This window comes from Dipodomys merriami, unplaced genomic scaffold (genome assembly GCF_024711535.1).
Source record: "Dipodomys merriami isolate MVZ:Mamm:240054 unplaced genomic scaffold, mDipMer1.0.p SCAF_1734, whole genome shotgun sequence".
NCBI lineage: Eukaryota > Metazoa > Chordata > Mammalia > Rodentia > Heteromyidae > Dipodomys > Dipodomys merriami.
Window position 1 is genome coordinate 1 of NW_027203087.1, and position 13,161 is coordinate 13,161.

At 40.2% G+C, this 13,161-nt stretch overlaps 1 long non-coding RNA gene across 15 annotated transcripts in view; it reads right to left on the reverse strand.

Annotated features, from left to right (window-relative positions):
• Positions 1-473: 473 nt before the first annotated feature.
• Positions 474-13,161, reverse strand: part of LOC138829525 (uncharacterized) — a 43,532-nt gene continuing 30,844 nt past the window's right edge. For 10 of the 15 annotated variants that reach the window (XR_011372663.1, XR_011372660.1, XR_011372658.1 and 7 more), the window contains 2 exons: positions 3,234-3,403; positions 474-1,641 (listed from right to left, as the gene is read on the reverse strand). This is a non-coding gene — a long non-coding RNA (uncharacterized lncRNA). Of the gene's footprint in view, positions 1,642-3,233; positions 3,404-8,097; positions 8,217-13,161 lie in introns of all 15 variants that reach the window. The other 5 variants (XR_011372652.1, XR_011372664.1, XR_011372659.1 and 2 more) reach the window with 3 other exon arrangements.

Consider the following 13,161-nt stretch of genomic DNA (forward strand, 5'->3'; position numbering starts at 1 on the left):
GGAATTTAGAAAACAAGCCCTGGCTGAGAAAAATTCTCTGGGGTTGAACAGATAGCTGTTTGGGCTGCCACTGCCCTTTTTAAAAATTCACTGTGTATTTTTGTTTGTCAAGCAGATCACATCTGGGACACTGGCAGAGAGGAAAGTGGGTAGAACTTTTCTTCTTCAGGGGAGAGATAGGGAGAGTTCTTTCTCTGCAAATCCCTTATCTGAGCAAACCTAGGTCCTGGGAATGAATGGACTCGGAGGAAGGCATTAGAGTGACAGGGAGGAAGAGGAAGAGGTGTAGCTTCAGAGTGAAGCCCGCCTCCTACTTCCTTTTCCATCTTTCTTTACTTTTTCTTCTTCTAAAGTTTCTGTTCTCTGCAGAGACCCAAGCATCCAGAATAGAAGCTCCCAATAGATTTATCTACTCATTTATCCTTCTCTGGGAACAATTGCTTTGTTAGCAGTGAAAAGATTTTTTCACCCAATCTTTGTTTTCACCCTTGTGGGCTTTCTGCTTATTATTGGTTGTTTTTTTTGTTGTTTTGTTTTGTTTTCTTGCTTTTCCTTTTTGTACCAGTCCTGGACACTGTCTCTGAATTATTTTTTGCTCAAGGCTGGCACTCTACCACTTGAGTCACAGCTCCAATTCTGGTGGTTTCTTTTGTTAAATTTTTTGGGGGGGTCCGGTCATGGGGCCTGAACTCTGGGCCTGGGTGCTGTCCCTCAGCTCTTCAGCTCAAGGCTAGCGCTCTACCACTTGAGCCACAGTGCCACTTTCTGGCTTTTTTTCTTTTTGCTTATGTTGTGCTTAGGAATTGAACCCAGAGCCTCAGGCATGCAAGGCAAGCGCTCTACCACTGAACCACCTTCCCAGCCCTGGTGGTTTCTTTTGGTAGTTAATTAAAAAAGAAGAGTCTCACAGGCTTTCCTACCCAAGCTGGCTTTGAACTGCGATCCTTAGATCTCAGCCTCCTGAGTAGTTAGGATGACAGCGGTGAGCCACAGGCTCCTGGCTCTGCTGATTATATTTTAAGCTTAAAATGGAAAAGCTTCTCTTTGAAATCTTCGCTTATGTGTCAAATGTCACTGGAGAGTTGGAACCAATTTACCATGTGTTTATATCATTTCATTCATTCCCTAATGCATTAATTCATTCATAATCCTGTAATATCATAAGCACAAGTCCAATGCTGGCCCTTCTTTCTTGCCATAGGGGGGATTTGGGCATGCCCTTTGAGGCCAGACTCCCAGGAGAGTCAAATGAAGAAATACCAAGGACTGAGGCAAGTACTGAGAAATATAGTCCCCAAATTCCTTCCATGGAATTTTGCTCCAGAATCCATGCTGCCTAAATCCTGGAATAGGTCACCTGCCTAATCTTGTTTCACAGACAAAGTTGGCACAAGTCAGCTGATGCTTTCTGTTGATCTCTCCTCCACATCTTCAGGAAGGAGACCACATAATTACATGACCAGAAGATCATGTGACCGTGTGACCACACGTCTCTTTCGCTGCTCCAAAGATAGCAGACACGTGGGATGGGGAACCACATTGGTTTCTGCATCAGGCTGACTCATTCCTTCTGTCTCTACTCCTTTCCAGCATCACAAATCTTGAGATAATGTTTGCTTGTTCTTCAGTTTTCTGGTCTACCTAATGGGAACAAAGATAATGTTTACCTCACAGGGTGATTGCAAAGCTAACTCATGGGAAGTCTCTGGTCTAGGCCCTGCCTCTAACAGTGCTCAATACACTGTATTCTTTTTCCTATCTGAAAGTGTATTTTGGTCCCAAACAGTACTATTTTCATAAGCAGAGAAGCATGATCATATGCTGTTGCTGTTCAGAAGGAGGTCATCAGCAAAAGGTTGTTGCTCAGACTGGGTCTCTCTCCTGCTTGGGGGCTCGAGTTGTTTGGTCACCCCATGCCTGTCGCTCCCTCAACATGTTAGAATTGAGCTGCATGTCTCACTTTGAACTATGATTATTGCCAGTAAACACTGGGCATAAACTGCATTGGAAATGATTCTTGAAGAGTTTAGTGGGACAGAAAATACACAAATGCAGAACATAGGCAACTAGACTAAGAGCCTTGACCATTGCCAAATGTAGAGTAGCAAAGAGATCAAGGAGAAAACTCCATGATTATTTCATCCACATGAGTCTCTCTGCCTTCGCTTGTGTGTGTGTGTGTGTGTGTGTGTGTGTGTGTGTGTGTGTGTGTGTGTGTGTTTAAAAGAGACAATATTATGATGATATTATATTGTGCTATAGATCCCCCAGATTAGTACCCACAGACGGTTTTGCTTGACCCACAGAAGATTTTAGACTTTCAAATTAGTTTGTCAGGTCTGGTGCCTGTGGCTCACACATGTCATCCCAGATACTCAAGAGGCTGAGATCTGAGGATCAAGGTTCAAAGCAAGCCTGAGCAGACCAACTGGAGAGGCTCTTATCTCCAATTAATCAGCAAAAAAGACAGAGGAAGAGGTGTGGTTCAAGTTGGTAGAGCACCAATCTTGAATTTTTTAAAAAGCTAAATCAGAGCATGAAAACCTGAGTTCAAGTTTCAGTGCCCACTACCACACACAAATTAGTTTTCAACATTTAAAGAATAGATGGTTTCATTCTGCATCTGGAGGAATAGATAGCTGGAGTTGAAAATTGCTACCATTAAAAAATGTCATTCTAGCTGGGAGCTGGTGGCTCACATCTGTAATCCTAGCTACTCAGGGGGCTGAGATCTGAGGATCTCGGTTCAAAGCAAGCCGGGGCAGGAAAGTCTGTGAGACTCCTATCTCCAATAAACCACCCGAAAACCGGAAGTGGCGCTGTAGCTCAAGTGGTAGAGCGCTAGCCTTGAGCTGAAGAGCTGAGGGACAGCGCCCAGGCCCAGAGTTCAAGCCCCATGACTGACAAAAAAAGAAAAAACATCCTTGTAATTATAAAATAAATGATGCACAGAGGGGTTACAGTTCCATAAGTCAAGTCATGAGGACAATTCTTCTTAGCCAGTGGTCACCCCTTCCCATGCTCTCTTGCAGTGTTTCCTCCACTCCCATCTCCACCAGTAAGTTGGATAGTTCATTTAAAAGTGTCCATTGAGTACTGTTACAGCATTGGTTCACCCTTTGTCCCTCCATTTCTATGCCTCCAACTTCCCACCATTTGAAAGGCCAGAAAGGTGATTGGGGGGGGCAGGGGAAAGGGGGCGCTACATTTCCTGGAACTTCATCTCCACTCACCCATATGGCTCAGTGGAGTTTGCTGCCTGCATCCCTGAGCAGATCATCTGCTTAGCATGATCCAGATTCTTCTGAGGGTTCTAACTACAGCAAGGCTTGCTCCATTCTTCCAGCCAAAAGGGGAAATAAAGGCAGATTGATATTTTCCTGTCTGTCTGACATTTCACCCCCTGTCCCAGAAAGAATGTGTATCATTAACTTTATTGATCATAACAGCCATTATTTAGTAGAATTTAGGATGATTTCAGCACCTTCTCTCAATGGATTCTTTTGAATTGTAGGCATTAACTTCTCCCACTTGGTAGAAGAGGAGACAGAAGTTCAAAGAAGCTAAGGAATTTACTGGGCCAACCTCTGATGCAGATTGACTGACAAAACACAACCCCCTGCCCTGGAACATTAAGTAAATATGATAAACTGTACTTCTCTTCTGTTCTTTATCATATCTAAACTGCTACAGGCAAAAGAAATAATAATCCTTGGAGAAGTATAAGATGTTATAGTTGTCTAAAATGGTTCTCATATGGGGCTGGGAAGGTGGCTCAGTGGTAGAGTGCTTGCCTGCATGCATGAGACCCTGTGTTCTATTCCTCAGCACCACATAAGCAAAAAGAAAAAAATCTGGAAGTGGTGCTGTGGCTTAAGTGGTAGAGCGCTATCCTTGAGCTGAAGAGCTGAGGGACAGCGCCCCGGCCCAGAGTTCAGGCCCAACGACCAGACCCAAAATTTAAAAAAATGGTTCTCATACAACAAAAAGAGATGACTATAAGGTCAACAATTAAATTAAAACAATCCTTTGAAAGACTCATATTACTTAAAGAATAACCTAGATAATCATGTATTTACTACTGAAATTAAGTTTTGAATGTATAAAAATGGCACTGAAGCAATAGAGAATGGCCCTAGTTCTCTCTAACCAAATAGACTTAGGGTCCCATATGCAGTTCCCCCAAGAGATAGACAATAACGAATAAACAAACATGCAGAGAATCACAGGAATTTGCACACACAAAGATGGAAAATCTCAAAGTCCACCCCCTGACCCCTCATGGCAGTGCTGTTAAGCATTGAAAGGGGCCCACTGCTTGTGTCTTCAGGAACACCAGCCAATCTCAAAAGGCAGACACAGAAAACTCCCATAGCACTGGACACAGACCGGGCAGAGACCAAGACCAGAGACCAGGCACAGCAACACCCAGTCAGAGACAGCTCCCACTGCCCCACTGCTCAGCCCACAATTGATATGAAGGAACATAGTGGCCTACCAACCTGAAATCTGCAACAATAGATACAGAAATCTGCCACAGCACTGACAGTCATCCAAAACCAGTTCTAGGATCAGTAAGTATCAGGCTGGAGCCACTCACCCCACACAGGAGACCAGTACTGCAGCACTGGTTAGTGACCCACAGAGGTTGATCTGGACCTCTCTCCCTGCTAAGAAGGAACAACACACTTGAAGCACACAAAGAGGCCTGAGCCCTTCCATATTCCCACCACCCCAACTGCTGGCTTCCAGTGGAAGGCTACAGGAACTCCAACTAGACAGGTGCTAGGACCCTGTATCCCCCATAGCACTGGCTATCCAGAGAAAGGTCAGTGTGAGAACCAACGTTCACTCACCCACAGGGACATGCCCCCTCATCCCAGAGTAGTCCAAATCTCGGCCCTCCCTAACAGACAAGTCAGGCACTGGTAGAGGGCTCTCCTGTCAGAAAACACAAACATGTGTGCTAACCAGCCACCTGTAGAGCATTTCCACCAGGAACAGCCAAGTGAATGCATGCACCAGCCCTATACAGGAGTGCAAGCTGCCTAGGTGCCAAACCCTGACGAGAACTGCAGGCCCATTAAACATTTGCAGGTCAAATCACAGGTACATGCTGTCCACCAACAGAGCACACCCTTGTTGGTAGCTGCAGCACTGAACCCTGCCAGGACCCACTGGTCCCTGTCTGGAACTGCAAAAAGAGTAAATGTATGAGTAACAGGCAGAGCACATGTAAACACATACAAGATGCACCAGACCAACTGCTGGTCACTTGTTGGAAGAGAACCAACCCAGGGCCAAGGCACAAAAAAAGCCCTGTGCACAGTGAGGACCCCAATCCTTCTGAAGCCAATGCCTAACCCAGACTCCTGAAGCTAACTTCAGTCCCCGCTGCAGACCAGACCAAGCTCCTTTCAGTTATCCCAGGGCTGATTATGCACACAGGTGCTAGCCAGCTTGGGGACCCTGCTTCAGTTACCCTACCCAGTGTAAACCAGCCCAGGCAAAGTGAAGGCTGTTGGTACCTGACAGGCAAAAATTGGGCCAACAGACAAAGATTAGACTACAGCACCGACAATCCCTGAACCCAAATGCATATACCAAAAGGAAAGATTACAAGAGTCATGGACAGTCAAGAAAACAAACCAAATCCAAAAGCCAGCAGCAATCCAGGAAAGAACTACAGTAACAAGGAAGAAGAAATGGAGGACAAAGGAACCAGTAAAGAAATGATGGCCAAATTGGCCAATGAAATAAAAGGGAAGATGGAAAAGCAATTTCAAGAACACAAAAAGAAATATCAAAGAAATTCCAACACTTCAAAAAAGATACAGACAAAAATAGACACAGTATATACCTCATTAAAAGATAGAATTAACAATGAGACCTGATATAGGAACCATAAGTTGTCAATTTCCACAATGCAAACCATAATGGAAGCTATAGGTAACATAATAAGTGAGATGGAAAATAGAATATCAGGAGTTGAGGATAAAACAGAGAATCTGGAACAGCAATTAATAGGTATGGAAAAAAGAACTCAAAAATTACCAAAAGGAAATCCAAGAATTGGCAGAAAAAGCCAAGAACTCAAATCAACATATAAACTGGGATAGGTGAGATGGAAAAATTTCAAAAGAGTAATGGAACACCTATTCAATAAGATCATTACAGAAAATTTCCCCAATCTTAAGAGAGAAAATCTCACCTGCATAACAGAAGCATATAGAACACCTAGTAGACACGATCCTAGAACACTTCTATACATATCATAGTAAAACCATTAGACCTGAGTAGCAAGGAACTGATTTTAAATGCCACAAAATCAAAGAAGGAATTACATTACAATGGAAAAATCAAAATCGCTGAGGACCTTTCCACATAAACCCTCAATGCAAAGAGCCTGATAATGTAGTTTCCAACAACTGCCTACTCAAATTGGTGTACCCAGAGAAGCTATCGAAATGAAAACCTTTCATGACAAAAATTAAAGAAATTCATGAACACTAAACCCACACTGCAAAAAATAATAAAAGAAGAATAAAATCTGAAGAAAACAATTAAGATCAGGGAATCATATCAGACAGAAATCACTAGAAGATCAATTTAGTAAGTGCAGGGAAAGGAAAGAAGCAACAAGAAAACAAGAAAATGGCAGATAACATAACACATCTCTCTCTAATAATCCTAAACATTAACACACTCAAATTCTCCAATCAAAAGAAAAAGAACTACAGACTGGCTCAGAAAAGAAGATCCATGGGGGAGTTAGGGGGTGAGGGGAGATGGGAAGGAATGGGAAGGGATGGGAAGGGGAAACAAAGGAGGAGGCAACAATACTTGATAATAAATGTACTCATTACTTTGCCCATGTAATTGTAACCCCTCTGTACAGTATTTTCACAATATAAATAAATAAATAGCAAAAAAAGAAAGAAAACAAGATCTATTAATTTATTGTCTCCAAGAGACCCATCTCACAGCCAAAGTAAAAACAAACTCCAAGTCATGTTATGGAAAAGATCTTCCACCCAAATGTACCCTGTAAGAAGGCAGTAGTCACCATATGGATATCTGATAAAAAACAGACTTCTCATTAAAATCAGTACAAAAAGACAATGTAGGTCCCTACATATTAATAAAGGGAATGATCCATAAAGAGAAAATCATAGTGGTCAATGTCTGTGCACCAAACAATAGCGCATCTAAATGTGTTAAACAAAAACTCTTGGATTTACAGAACAAGAAAGACCCAAACAAAATAATAGTGGGAGAGTTTCACACTCCATTCTCACCAAAGGACAGGTCAATCAAACAAAACAAGCCAAGAAGCCTCTGAACTAAATGACACCATAACCTCTTCTCAGTAGCTTGTGGAACATTCTCCAAAATAGATAATTTTATAGTTCACATAAAGAACCTAAACAAATAAAGAGAATTGACATAATCCCTTGCATCCTATTAGACCATAGTGGAATTAAACTAGTTTGTAAGAACAAAGCATACTGTAGAAATTAGTCAAATACAGGGAGGCTGAACAGCACACTACTGAGTAAGACCTGGGTCACAGAAGAAATTAGAAAGTTCTTCCAATTCAATGAAAATGGAAACACATCACAACAGCACCTCTGGGATACAGCAATAACAGTGCTGAAGGGAAAGACCTAAGCATAAAGAAAACAGAAGCAGCTCAAGTAAATAATCTCATGATATAATTAAAATTGCTAGAAAAGGAAGAAAAAAGTTAAATCTAAAGGGAGAGAGATGTTAAAAAAGGTTATGGCAGAAATCGAGATAGAAATTTTTTAAATATACCTGAAATTAATACAACAAAAAGCTTCTTCTTTAAAAAGTGATTAAATTGACAGACCACTTGTGAGGTTACCAAAAATGAAGAAGGAGGAGGAGGAGGAGGAGGAGGAGGAGGAGGAGGAGGAGGAGGAGGAGGAGGAGGAGGAGGAGGAGGAGGAGGAGGAGGAGGAGGAGGAGGAGGAGGAGACAAAACAACAAGATCTGGGATGCCACATGAAAAATTACAAAGTAGGCTTCATCCCACAGATGCAAGAAACATACACAAGATATATACATACATACCTACATGCCACATATGCAAATCCATAAATGCAATTCAGCACATCAACAGAGCCAAGATCAAGAACCACATGATCATCTCAACCGATGTACAAACAGCCTTTGACAAAATCCATCCACTCCTATTCAAAGAATATAAGGCACTTATATTCAAAGAACAGAAGGAAAATTCTTTAAAGCAACAAAAGTAATATATCATAGACCAACAGCCAAAAGAATACTACATGGGGAAAAACTAAAACCATTTTCCCTAAAATCAGAAACAATGCATAGATGCCCACTTTCTCCATTCTGCTTCAATATGGTTACAGGATCCTTAGCCAGAGAAGTAAGGCAAGAAAAGCACATTCAAGGGATCCACATAAGGACAGAAGAAATGAAACTATCCTTATTTGCAGATGACATGCTGTTATACCTGAAGGACCCCAAATACTCCACTCCCAAACTCATAATAGACCACTTCAGCAAAGTAGCAGGATACAAAATTAATCCACAAAAATGAGCAACCTTTGTGTATGCCAACAATGCTCAAGCAGAAAGGGAAATCATGAAAACAACACAATTTGCAATAGCCTCAAATATATATATATATATATAGGAATTAACCTAACCAAAGATGTAAAAGATCTATTTAGTAAAAACTATATACATCTAAAAAAGAAATCAGACACTAGGAAAGTGAAAGACCTCTCATGTTCTTGGAGAGGTACAATCAATATTGTGAAAAAGGCTATACTGCCAAGCACCAGTAGCTCACACTTGTAATCCTAGCTACTCAGGAGGCTGAGATCTGAGGATCACAGTTCAAAGCCAGCTCAGGCAGGACCAAGGCCCCGAGTTCAAGCCCCATGACCAACCAAAAAAAAAATGAAAAAAAAATGGCCCAATAATATAAACATTCAATGAAATCCCCACCAAAATCCCAATGGTGTTCTTTACTGAAATAGAGAAAACAAATAAAAAAATTCATGTGGAACAACAAAAGACCTAAAATAGGCAAAGAAATTCAAGTTCTACAAGGAGCCATGGTAATAAAAACAGCTTGGTATTAGTACCAAAATAGAACCAAAGACCAATGAGATTAGAAGACCTAGAAATAACACCACATACTTTCAGTTATCTGATATTCAACAATGGATCCAAATACATACAGTAGGGAAAACATAGCCTCTTCAACTATTGGTGCTGGAAAAACCAGGAAGCCACATGCATGTTTGTCAACATGCACTAACATCAATTCAAAATGGATTAAAGACCTCAACCTCAGACTCAAAACTCTGAAACTACTGTAAGACAGTGTAGGAGAGACTTTAGAACTTATAGGCTCAGGCAGGAATTTCCTAAATCAAATCCCAGGGGAACTACAGATTGGAGAAAGACTGGACAAATGAAAAGACATAGGTACTAAACAAGGAAGACAGCCAATCAATTGGGAAAAATCTCTACCAGCAATACATCAGACAAGGCCTAATATTCCATATAAACAGGGAACTCAAGAAACTAAGCCCCTCCCAAGTCTAATAAACCAATCACTAAATGGGCAATGGACCTCAAAGGAGGTTTCTTAGAATACAAGGTAAAAATGGCAAAGAAACTGTCATCCCTGGCCATAAAGGAAATTTAAATCAAAACAGTCCTGAGATACCATCTCACCCCAGTTAGACTGGTCAATATTCTGAATTCAGACAAAAACAAATGCTGGCAGGGATGTGGAGAAAAAGGAACCTATTGCACTACTGGAGGGTGTAAACTAATACAACCACTCTGGAAAGCAGTCTGGAGGTTCCTCAAAAAACTAAACATAGACCTTCCCAAAATCCAGCCATACCACTCCTAGGCATTTACTCTGAGCATCATGAACCAGAATATGAACAGGATACCTGCACATCCAAATTCATTGCTGCAATATTCACAACCTCCCACAAGAAGCACTCAGATGTCCCACAACAGATGAATGGATACAAAAAATGTGGTACCTATAGCCAATGGAATTTTAAACAGCCATTACAAAGGATAAAATAATGGCATTTGTAGGGGAATGGATGTAACTAGAACAAATCATGTTGAGCAAGGTAAGCCAAGATTATGGAGACAAAAGGTGCATGAGCTGGGCGTCAGTGGCTCACGCCTGTAATCCTAGCTACTCAGGAGGATCACAGTTCAAAGCCAGCCCGGGCAGGAAAGACTGTGAGACTCCTATCTCCAATAAACCACTAGAAAAATGGAAGTGGCGCTGTAGCTCAAGTGGTAGAGCACTCGCCTTGAGCTGAAGAGCTGAGGGACAGCGACCAAGCCCAAAGTTCAAGCCTCATGACCAACAACAGCAACAAAAAAGGTGCATGTTCTCTCTGATATGCAGATGTTAGATTTAAAGCACAACAAGATATGATCAAGTATACAGGGTTCTAGACACAGATATATAGTGAGACCAAAAGAGGATAGCCTTAGGAGAAAAGCACCAAAATGTAATACACAAGCAGCTCTTCATATATATATATATATATATATATATATATATATATATATATATATATATATATATATATGTATATATATATAAATCATAGACATATATATAAAATCATACACATATTGAAAAGAACTCCAAAGAAAACAAAGGACCTTTTCTTAATTTGTCTTATCATTTTTAGATGACTCTATTTTTTTACCTCATATATGGTGTATTCACATGCATATGTGAAAGAAGGTGGGGACAGAGCACAGAATCAGTGGAAGACAAGTAAAAATAGATAGCAGTGGGGCTCATCAACTGCATTGGACATTGATGTAAGTGAACCAAGCAACTAGTGGAGGAGATGGAAAGAAAGGCAAGAGAGAATGAGGGAACAGATGATACTAAGGAAAAGGAAAGAAATGTACTTATCACCTGACATATGTAAATGTAACCTCACTGTATATCACATCTAAAACATCAATAAAGTAATTTTTTAAAGCTATGTATAATGGGGAATGGTAATACTCAGCACTGTGGAGGCAGAAGCAAGGGGACTGCAAGTTCAAAGCCATCTCTACAGTAAAATTTTTTGTCTCAAAAAAACAAAAAAAGGATATGGATGTTACAGGTCTTGATAGACCATGTGAGGTTCTGGGTTAGATCTCTAGCACAAAACAAAACAAAACAACAACAACAAGAACTAGTCTTTGTATAATTAATTTACAGTGATAATTACTGAAAGAAATGGCCTATATAGGGCTGGGAAGGTGGCTCAGTGGTAGAGCGCTTGCCTTGCATGCATGAGGCCCTGGTTTCGATTCCTCAGCACCACATAAGCAAAAAGAAAAAAAACCCGGAAGTGGCACTGTGGCTCAAGTGGTAGAGTGCTAGCCTTGAGCTGAAGAGCTGAGGGACAGCGCCCAGGCCCAGAGTTCAGGCCCCACGACTGGACCCAAAAATAAATAAATTAATTAAAATGCCAAAAAATATTAAAAAAAAAGAAATGGCCTATATAAATAAAAACCAAGAAAGAAACCAACTAAAATGGTGCACAATAGAATCTGGCAGGGGGGAAAACTACAAAGGAAACATCACATCTGCAAAATCTGGTTTCAAGAAACATTAGTATGTATAAAAATCTTCAATATATAATTAATTTTTTAAAAAAGTTTTTAATTCCTCCTAAAACCTCTAGACCAAATTTTTTTTTCACTGAAGAATTCTGTCAGGTGATTTTGACACAGTAAATAATTTTACAATAAATGATGTCCTAGGAGTTGGCACTTGTAGTTATAAAATGTGGCATGGGAAAATTGGGAGGGAGCAGAGGAAGGGGTGATATTGTCCAAAAGAAATGGACTCATTAATTGCCTTATGAAATTGTAACCATTCTGTACATCAACTATATAATTATAAAAATATTTTTAAATATGCCAAGTTAAAAAAAAAACCTCATAGGTCTAAACATAACCCACAAACTACAACACTTTAAATGAAAGCACATGAAACTTCATGTATTTGTGTTGCTTTGAAAATGACCTCTGTGTACACTTTAGTGGGGTTTTTTGTTTGTGGTTTTAGTTTTGTCTTTGGATTGTTGTTCTTCATCACTGATGTCATGAAGCTTGGACTCAGCCTGGGTGCTGTCACTGAGCTCTTTAGTTCGAGGATAGTGGTCTACCATTTTGAGCCACATCTCTAATTTCAGGTTTTGAGGACTGTTCATGAGTGCGCCACTAGCACCCGGCTACACTTCGGATTTTATTATTTTTTGTCGGTTGTGGGCCTTGAACTTTGGGCTTGGGTGTTGTCTCTTCAAAATTCTACCACTAGAAACAGGGTCAATTCCGGTCTTCTGAAGATTATAGTCTTACGGACTTTCTTGCTGGCCAATACTAATACTGTGTCTTTGAGAAATCATTAACGACAGCCCGAGATTTCTATAGGTAACAAAGGCCTGGATATTTTTTCATGACAAGTTGATTAAAGACAAAGCATTGGGGAAGCTTTACAGATATTTAAGAAAAGGACACAAAACACCATCTCTAGAAAGATGGCTTACATTTACATTTTCATTCTAAGAAGGCACCCTCTAAAACTTCCTTTCTATTCATAAAGTACAAGTAATTCCATCAAAAGATAGCAGCAGCACATAAATAGTCTGCAATATGATACAAAAACAGCAAAGATGTAAGCCATAACATATTATGTAAAGAACTGAAAATATTCAAACAAGACCAAGAAAAATGATCCCATTTACACTATGTATCTCCTATAAGCTTACTTATAGTACAGCATTATATGGGCCAACCTTGTCTATCTGCTTGTTTTCATTGCCAATTAGGCAGAAAATAGCCACAAGTGAAGGTGTGATACAAGAGGTAGACCTCAAGCCTTTAACAAAAAGCCAAGTAAGAAAAGCAAGTTCCTGACTTCAAACCCCAGTACTAGCACAAAAAATAAAATAAAACTATTATTATCTCGATGAAAATAATAGGGAAGGTAGTGCCATTACATCAGCATTTTAGAGCTTAAATATAAATAAATTGATGTTATTTAAATGAAATTATGAATGTATATGGAGGAAACAGAGATTATGTTTTCTAACTGTG